The sequence below is a fragment of the Haliotis rubra genome, unplaced genomic scaffold (genome assembly GCF_003918875.1).
Source record: "Haliotis rubra isolate DU_JTF1 unplaced genomic scaffold, ASM391887v1 Scf22, whole genome shotgun sequence".
Lineage (NCBI taxonomy): Eukaryota > Metazoa > Mollusca > Gastropoda > Lepetellida > Haliotidae > Haliotis > Haliotis rubra.
This window is the reverse complement of record NW_025766225.1, coordinates 3988503-3998467: the sequence shown is the minus strand read 5'-3', so window position 1 is coordinate 3998467 and position 9965 is coordinate 3988503. Positions and strand designations below refer to the sequence as shown.

Below are 9965 nucleotides of genomic sequence, written 5' to 3'. Positions count from 1 at the left end.
TTAACAGGAATCAGTCAACATCAGGATGTCAGACTGAACTAACACAAACAATATCTCCTGCCATGAAAATTCCATGCCATAATGTAGATCACAGCCTAAAGTCTGAAAGACTACCAAAGTATTTCCGACTCCTATAACATGAATCATAACTTCCTAATTTAGTGGAATTGCAGAGGACCTAGGAACAATTTTAATGAAGTACAATTACTAGCACAAGACTTCAGACCATCAACATTCAGTTTACAAGAAGCAGATTTGAAACGAAGTGATAAGTTTGAATTGCGTCAATACCATTCATATCGTTCCTTTTCACATGCAGATGATAAAGCCCCTGGTGGATCTTCTACTTTGGTGAGACATAGCACTATCCACAGACCTGTCCCTCTTAAATGCAACCATTCAAGATGTGGCTATCTGTCTTACTTTACATAAAGCAATCACTCTCTGTTCTTTGCATATTTCTCCATCTCTATACATACATACTCGACGATGGTCCCAACACATATTTACATCCTGCAACGGGAACATATTCTGCAGCAGACCAGTCAATCACTGATTCTAACGTAAAGAATGGTCAGTCCATGATGACGTTTGTGGAAATAACCATTTTCCCTCAGCAAAATACATCGCATGTGATCCACCTTCAACTAGATTAAATTTGTCTAAGACCACTTACAAGTGCGTTATTTCAGGCCCCTGCCTCTACAAATTGCAATTAGACCTTTTTATGGATGTTCCTGACCAATTCAGATGTCTTCTGAAAAACTGAAACATATACCCGATGAAACCATTCTTAGGTCCTCTGTAAACCCTAACATACGTAAACCACGGTTTAACGACGAATGCAAACAGGCTAGGAAAAGTAGGAAGAAGGCAGTAAAATATTTCGCCGCCATCCTACTGCCATTCAACTTAGTATGTAACACGAGTTCTGATTGGCCAATGCTATAGAATTTCCGACCGCATAATCAGCATATGCGGTCGCAATTTGAAAACCGATTCACCAAAACCTTTGAATGTATCCCTACACTATTTGGGGTAACGTTGTTTTTTAGGGCATTGTCATTTACAGAAGCCCTAGATCAGTTTAACTCCCCTATCCCGCTAAAATGGATGGAATTTGTGTTAAAAAAGGCAAAACAGTATCATAAATTGAGTTGCTTGTTCAAAAAACTTACTCGCAACGGGCTGTTGACCCAACACTGTTAGATCATGAAACAAGATTTATGACGTCATTAGGGAGCGTGACGTCACCTGCTGTGATTTGACAACAGAACAGATAGTGGCCCGTAGTTGAGGAATCACCGGGCCATTATCATTTCTGATAACTAGAGGGCGATTTCATGATAATTCCGTCCATTTAAGCCATAACAACAATAATTTATTCATCATTGTCAGATATAGTCAGTGTACACATAATAAACGTGTTGAAGTTTGAAAAGGGAACTACTTTTTCTGGCGATGGTGTAAGTTCAAGAAGTGATATGATTGACATAGAGGATCTTTGACCTGGTTTAAATAATGAATTTCTTTCACGAAAAAACAGCGTAAAACGAGTTGAATTATAATGGGGATAACTGTACTGTGTTTGACTATATAACCACTATATATCCCCAATTCGTCAAACGCAGTAGTTATCCACTAAATGTAAACATCAGTTTTGCTAAGGCTAGACGAACGATTGGCCACGTTAAACGTCTTACATGGAAACATTATGTTTCCCAAAGAATTTCACGTACGCCTATGTCAATATGATACAGGATCTAAACAATTAAAGACCAGGGTTTCTAGATCTTGTTGTACTCAGCATCTTAAAGATGAAAATAATTAACTGACTAAAAAAAATCTGGTATTGCAAAGAAGCTTGCAAATTCTAGCTAAACGTCTAATTCGTCTTCCTCAACTTAGAATCCATAATTTCAGGGTTAAACAAATAACAAGACAATAAGAAGAGTGAATTTTTATTATGATAATGGTGAAGATTATAATCGGGAATTTTCATTGCATGAACTTTGCACTGACTTATCACAAGTCCTTGATACTGCAATGGGAGCTGATGATATTCACTATCAACACTTGCCTAAATATCGTCTATTGTAAGTCCCCATGATTCCCAGTCAGGTGGTCTAGCTTGGTAGCTGGTGGTCTATAGCCCGCATTTTAATCATATTAAATGTCATATGTAATCTTTGTGCTGAATAGAATATTTAATTATTTTATTATATTTTATTATAATTTTTCAAATATTTAACAGAACTCTTCTCCTCACTATATGGCTGAACTATTGCAAATATGACATAAACGTGTAACTCACCCATTCACACAGACACACGCACTCACACACAGACTTTCACTCTCAAACACGTGTTTTTCACGTTTTTTACGCATACACAGACATATGATCAGAAACAGACTTGCAAATACAGAACCAGGCATATGCACAGACACAGAGAGAAATACAGGCACAGACAGACACAGACGTAGATACCTGACATACGTATAGACACAGACGCGGCTACCTGACATGCGTACAGACACACACGCTCATACCTGACATGTGTACAGACACAGACGCGCATACCTGACAACGGTACAGACACAGACGCGGCTACCTGACATGTGTACAGACACAGACGGTGATACCTGACATACGAAGAGACACAGACACGGCTACATGGCATATGTACAGACACAGACGCGGCTACATGGCATATGTACAGACACAGACGCGGGTACATGGCATATGTACAGACACAGACGCGGCTACATGACATACGAACACACACAGACGCGGCTAGGTGGAAAAAGTACAGACACAGGCGCGGCTACATGGCATACGAACAGACACAGACGCGGCTACATGACATACGAACACACACAGACGCGGCTACATGGCATAAGTATAGACACAGACGCGGCTACATGGCATACGAACACACACAGACGCGGCTACATGGCATAAGTATAGACACAGACGCGGATACATGACATACGTACAGACACAGACACGGATACCTGACATACGTACAGACACAGACGCGGCTACATGACATACGAACACACACAGACGCGGCTACATGACATACGTACCGACACAGACGCGGCTACACAACATATTACAGACATGTACGCAGACGCGGCTACATGGCATACGAACAGACACAGACGCGGCTACATGACATACGAACAGACACAGACGCGGCTACATGACATACGAACACACACAGACGCGGCTACATGGCATACGAAAAGACACAGACGCGGCTACATGACATACGTACAGACACAGACGCTGATACCTGACATAAATACAGACACAGACACGGCTACATGACATACGAACACACACAGACGCGGCTACATGACATATGTACAGACACAGACGCGGCTACATGACATATGTACAGACACAGACACGGCTACATGGCATACGAACAGACACACACGCGGCTACATGGCATATGTACAGACACAGACGGCTTCATGACATACGAACACACACAGACGCGGCTACATGGCATAAGTACAGACAGAGACGCGGCTACATGACATACGAACAGACACAGACGCGGCTACATGGCATATGTACAGACACAGACACGGCTACATGACATACGTACCGACACAGACACGGATACCTGACATACGTACAGACACAGACGCGGTTACATGACATACGAACACACAGCGTCGCGGCTACATGGCATACGTACAGACACAGACGCGGCTACATGGCATACGAACAGAAACAGACGCGGCTACATGGCATATGTACAGACACAGACGCGGCTACATGACATATGTACACACACAGACGCGGCTACATGGCATACGAACAGACACAGACGCGGCTACATGACATACGAACACACACAGACGCGGCTACATGGCATACGTACAGACACAGACGCGGCTACATGATATATGTCCAGACACAGATGCGGCTACACAACATATTACAGACATGTACACAGACGCGGCTACATGGCATACGAACAGACACAGACGCGGCTACATGGCATACGAACAGACACAGACGTGCCTACATGACATATGAATAGACACAGACGCGGCTACATGACATAAATACAGATACAGACGCGACTACATGACATGCGTATAGACACAGACGCTGATACCTGACATACATACAGACACAGACACGGCAACATGACATACGAACACACACAGACGCGGCTACATGACATATGTACAGACACAGACGCGTCTACATGACATATGTACAGACACAGACACGGCTACATGGCATACGAACAGACACAGACGCGGCTACATGGCATATGTACAGACACAGACGGCTTCATGACATACGAACACACACAGACGCGGCTACATGGCATAAGTACAGACACAGACGCGGCTACATGACATACGAACACACACAGACGCGGCTACATGGCATATGTACAGACACAGACGCGGCTACATGACATACGTACAGACACAGACACGGATACCTGACATACGTACAGACACAGACGCGGCTACATGACATACGAACACACACAGACGCGGCTACATGGCATACGTACAGACACAGACGCGGCTACATGACATACGAAAAGACACAGACGCGGATACCTGACATACGTACAGACACAGACGCGGCTACATGACATACGAACACACACAGACGCGGCTACATGGCATACGTACAGACACAGACGCGGCTACATGGCATACGAACAGAAACAGACGCGTCTACATGGCATATGTACAGACACAGACGCGGCTACATGACATATGTACACACACAGATGCGGCTACATGGCATACGAACAGACACAGACGCGGCTACATGACATTCGAACACACACAGACGCGGCTACATGGCATACGTACAGACACAGGCGCGGCTATATGGCATACGAACAGACACAGACGCGGCTACATGGCATATGTACAGACACAGACGCGGCTACATGACATACGAACAGACACAGACGCGGCTACATGACATACGAACACACACAGACGCGTCTACATGGCATACGTCCAGACACAGACGCGGCTACATGACATACGTACAGACACAGACGCTGATACCTGACACACATACAGACACAGACGCGGCTACATGGCATACGAACACACACAGACGCGGCTACATGATATATGTACAGACACAGACGCGGCTACACAACATATTACAGACATGTACACAGACGCGGCTACATGGCATACGAACAGACACAGACGCGGCTACATGGCATACGAACAGACACAGACGCGGCTACATGACATATGAACAGACACAGACGCGGCTACATGACATATGTACAGACACAGACGCGACTACATGACATGCGTACAGACACAGACGCTGATACCTGACATGCATACAGACACAGACACGGCTACATGACATACGAACACACACAGACGCGGCTACATGATATATGTACAGACACAGATGCGGCTACACAACATATTACAGACATGTACACACACGCGGCTACATGGCATACGAACAGACACAGACGCGGCTACATGGCATACGAACAGACACAGACGTGGCTACATGACATATGAATAGACACAGACGCGGCTACATGACATAAATACAGATACAGACGCGACTACATGACATGCGTATAGACACAGACGCTGATACCTGACATACATACAGACACAGACACGGCTACATGACATACGAACACACACAGACGCGGCTATATGATATATGTACAGACACAGACGCGGCTACATGACATATGTACAGACACAGACACGGCTACATGGCATACGAACAGACACAGACGCGGCTACATGGCATATGTACAGACACAGACGGCTTCATGACATACGAACACACACAGACGCGGCTACATGGCATAAGTACAGACACAGACGCGGCTACATGACATACGAACACACACAGACGCGGCTACATGGCATATGTACAGACACAGACGCGGCTACATGACATACGTACCGACACAGACACGGATACCTGACATACGTACAGACACAGACGCGGCTACATGACATACGAACACACACAGACGCGGCTACATGGCATACGTACAGACACAGACGCGGCTACATGACATACGAAAAGACACAGACGCGGATACCTGACATACGTACAGACACAGACGCGGCTACATGACATACGAACACACACAGACGCGGCTACATGGCATACGTACAGACACAGACGCGGCTACATGACATATGTACAGACACAGACGCGGCTACATGGCATACGAACAGACACAGACGCGGCTACATGGCATACGTACACACACAGACACGGCAAAATGACCTGCGTACAAACACAGTCGCGGCTACATGGCATACGAACACACACAGACGCGGCTACATGTGATATGAACAGACACAGACACGGCTACATGACAGATGTACAGAAAGAGACGCGGATACCTGACATACATACAGACACAGACGCGGCTACATGGCATATGTACAGACACAGACGCGGATACATGACATATGTACAGACACAGACACGGCTACATGACATACGAACACACACAGACGCGGCTACATGACATACGTACAGACACAGACGCGGATACATGACATACGTACAGACACAGACGAGGCTACATGACATACGAACAAACACAGACGCGGATACTTGATATACGCACAGACACAGACACGGACGCAGATGCATGACATATGCTGACACCGATAAGGACATACACAGATAGACACACATACAAAGCAAAAGACAAGAACAGACTCAGACACAGACAAGTTTTCTACATAGAAACAGACACACACGCAGACACAAGCGTACCTTACACGCCACTGTCACAAGACAACATATTCACACTACTGCGCATGTACACGATCATTTGTATTAAGTGCAAGTATGCGCGGCACAAAGCCCGCAGAAAACAATCAAACTATAGCTCCGCACTGTCTATTAACGGTTTACCTGGGAACTGTTCTCACCATGCGACACAGCTGAAGCTGCCCATGTTTTGGAATGAACATTGACGTTTTGCGTGCTACGAGGAACCCGTATTCGGGGGCCACTGTGAAAACAAATTCTCACACTCCTTATGGTATACGTGAGGTACGTAAACAAATCTATATTCACTACCGCATGTAATATACGATTCACACACTATGCCTGAGGGACAGAGAAGGAGAGTGAGAGAGAGATGAGTGGACAGAGAGTGTACAGGTGTTCATTTATCAGAGCTGACTATATATGTGTCTAACAGAGGTAACTATACAGGTGTTTATCTACCAGAGCTGACTATATAGGTCTAACAGAGGTAACTATACATGTGTCTATCTACCAGAGGTGACAATATAGGTGTCTAACAGAGGTAACTATACAGGTGTCTATCTACCACAGCTGACTATATAGGTCTAACAGAGGTAACTACACAGGTGTCTATCTACCAGAGCTGACTATATGTCTATCTACCAGGGTGTCATAGGTGTCTAACAGTGGTAACTATACAGGTGTCTGTCTGCCAGAGCTGACTATATAGGTGTCTAACAGAGGTAACCATACAGGTGTCTATCTACCACAGCTGACTATATAGGTCTAACAGAGGTAACTATACAGGTGTCTATCTACCAGAGCTGACTATATAGGTGTCTAACAGAGGTAACTACACAGGTGTCTATCTACCCGAGGTGACAATGTAGGTGTCTAACAGAGGTAACTACACAGGTGTCTATCTACCACAGCTGACTATATAGGTGTCTAACAGAGGTAACTATACAGGTGTCTATCTACCAGAGCTGACTATATAGGTGTCTAACAGAGGTAACTATACAGGTGTCTATCTACCACAGCTGACTATATAGGTCTAACAGAGGTAACTATACAGGTGTCTATCTACCAGAGCTGACTATATATAGGTGTCTAACAGAGGTAACAGAGGTACTACACAGGTGTCTATCTACCAGAGCTGACTATATAGGTGTCTAACAGAGGTAACTATACAGGTGTCTATCTACCAGAGCTGACTATATAGGTCTAACAGAGGTAACTATACAGGTGTCTATCTACCAGAGCTGACTATATAGGTGTCTAACAGAGGTAACTATACAGGTGTCTATCTACCAGAGTTGACTATATAGGTGTCTAACAGAGGTAACTATACAGGTGTCTATCTACCCGAGGTGACATTGTAGGTGTCTAACAGAGGTAACTACACAGGTGTCTATCTACCAGAGCTGACTATATAGATGTCTAACAGAGGTAACTATACAGGTGTATATCTACGAGAGCTGACTATTTTTCTGTTAAAAGTTATTTAAACATCCAAACGGAAACCTGACTGGAATCCTTGAATCTGAATTCTAACACTTATGTTCAGTTTTAAGAATTATTCATGAACTATCGCAGGTCATATCGACTGGCATTTTGTACTTACATCAACACAAGAGACATACATTCGGTAGCCATATCATGCAGCTGCCTCTTTGCATTACACTTGAATTACGGTACTGACTGTATATACACTTGCATTGATATTTTGGTTGTTGAGGCAACCAAACGGAAATTTCATATGAATCCCTAACTCGGGACACTGAATAGAATACAGATGTGCAGTTTATAAACATCGTCTTGACATATCACTATCGCGGATGACATCGATTGACACTCCCCTCATTTACGTCAATACATTCTCATATTCAGTGTTAGTTTTGTGATTAGTAACTCCTTGGTTTTGTTGTAGAGCAGTATGTTTCTACTTCCACGTAGATAATGAATAATATACTTAGATGAAAATATTACGCATCCAGATGTGAATTGTATTATTTACATTGGCGAAAGAATCATGTACAAAGAGGCACTGGGATATGTACTGTTTGCTATTGGTTTATTGTCCCTTGCCCATCGTGCAAGTGACGATATGTGCAGTACGGTGCGGCAACCGAGTGAAACAACAGCTGTGATAAGCATCAGTCGTTTTTTCTGTGTTGCGATGAGGCAAACCATACCGTTGCGTGTACATTTACATGACTGCTTACACTCTTCACGAACATCCCAGATTTTCAATCTTCCATTATACTTTTTACTGCTATTACCAACACTTTTTCCTATTTTCAAATTTATGTATAAATAATGAAGCACACACTAACAACGCCATGCTGTTATAGAGAGAGACGTTTCGATGTAAAAGTGTTTGATAACGGTGTAAGAATGTACATGGAATTGCCGCTCTATACGATAAACCAGAAAGACGTTTGGTCCACACGGTCGTATGTTACTATTGGAGATTTTCTTTCCAATTTCCAACAACATAATCCGTGAACAATATTTCTAAACTGCGTTCATTTTCCCCATGTTAATAGTATCCCCTTGTTTTTATAAAATTTCGCCTCGACACATGAAGCATGAAAGTGTATAAAAACAACGTATCACCAATTAAGCTACACATGTTCCTTAATTCCATTAACTCTTCAGGCACACCAAATTTTACCTGACTAAGTACTTATACCTGTGTTCATTTGATAGATTTAAATACAAGAACAACTACAAAATACACCAATTTGTTTTCACCATACTTCTGTGCTTCTGTTTAGCATGAAGTTGTTAACTTGTATGATAATGCATATCATTTTCTGACTTACTATTTGTATTATATGATGTATGAGAGCAGTGTTGATATAAACTATAACATCTTGTTCACCAATCCCTATTCATTATTAAAATGCACATTTGTATTTTCCGGAGCAGAACTTTAAAACCGTTCAATATTTCTTCACCAAACCTGGCACATAGATAGGTCTGGTGGTGTACTGGTGCCTTTTGGTAGTTTCGGAATTCTGAATAAAATAGTTTTTTTGCGTTTCCATGGCAACAAGTTTGACTTTGACTGACATTGGTGATGGTGCTCTTTTCCGGAGCTGAACTTTAAAACCGTTCAATAGTTCTTCACCAAACCTGGCACCTAGATAGGTCTGGTGCTGTACTGGTGCCTTTTGGTAGGTATGGATTT

The 9965-nt window shown here is 43.4% G+C and overlaps 1 protein-coding gene across 1 annotated transcript in view; it reads left to right on the top strand.

The window, feature by feature from the left end:
• Window positions 1-7005: 7005 nt before the first annotated feature.
• The window catches only part of LOC124277333 (monocarboxylate transporter 2-like), a 55969-nt gene continuing 53009 nt past the window's right edge, over window positions 7006-9965 (top strand). Inside the window, exon 1 of the mRNA XM_046712986.1 lies at window positions 7006-7072. The gene's annotated coding sequence lies outside the window, so the exon portion shown is untranslated. The remainder of the gene's footprint in view (window positions 7073-9965) is intronic.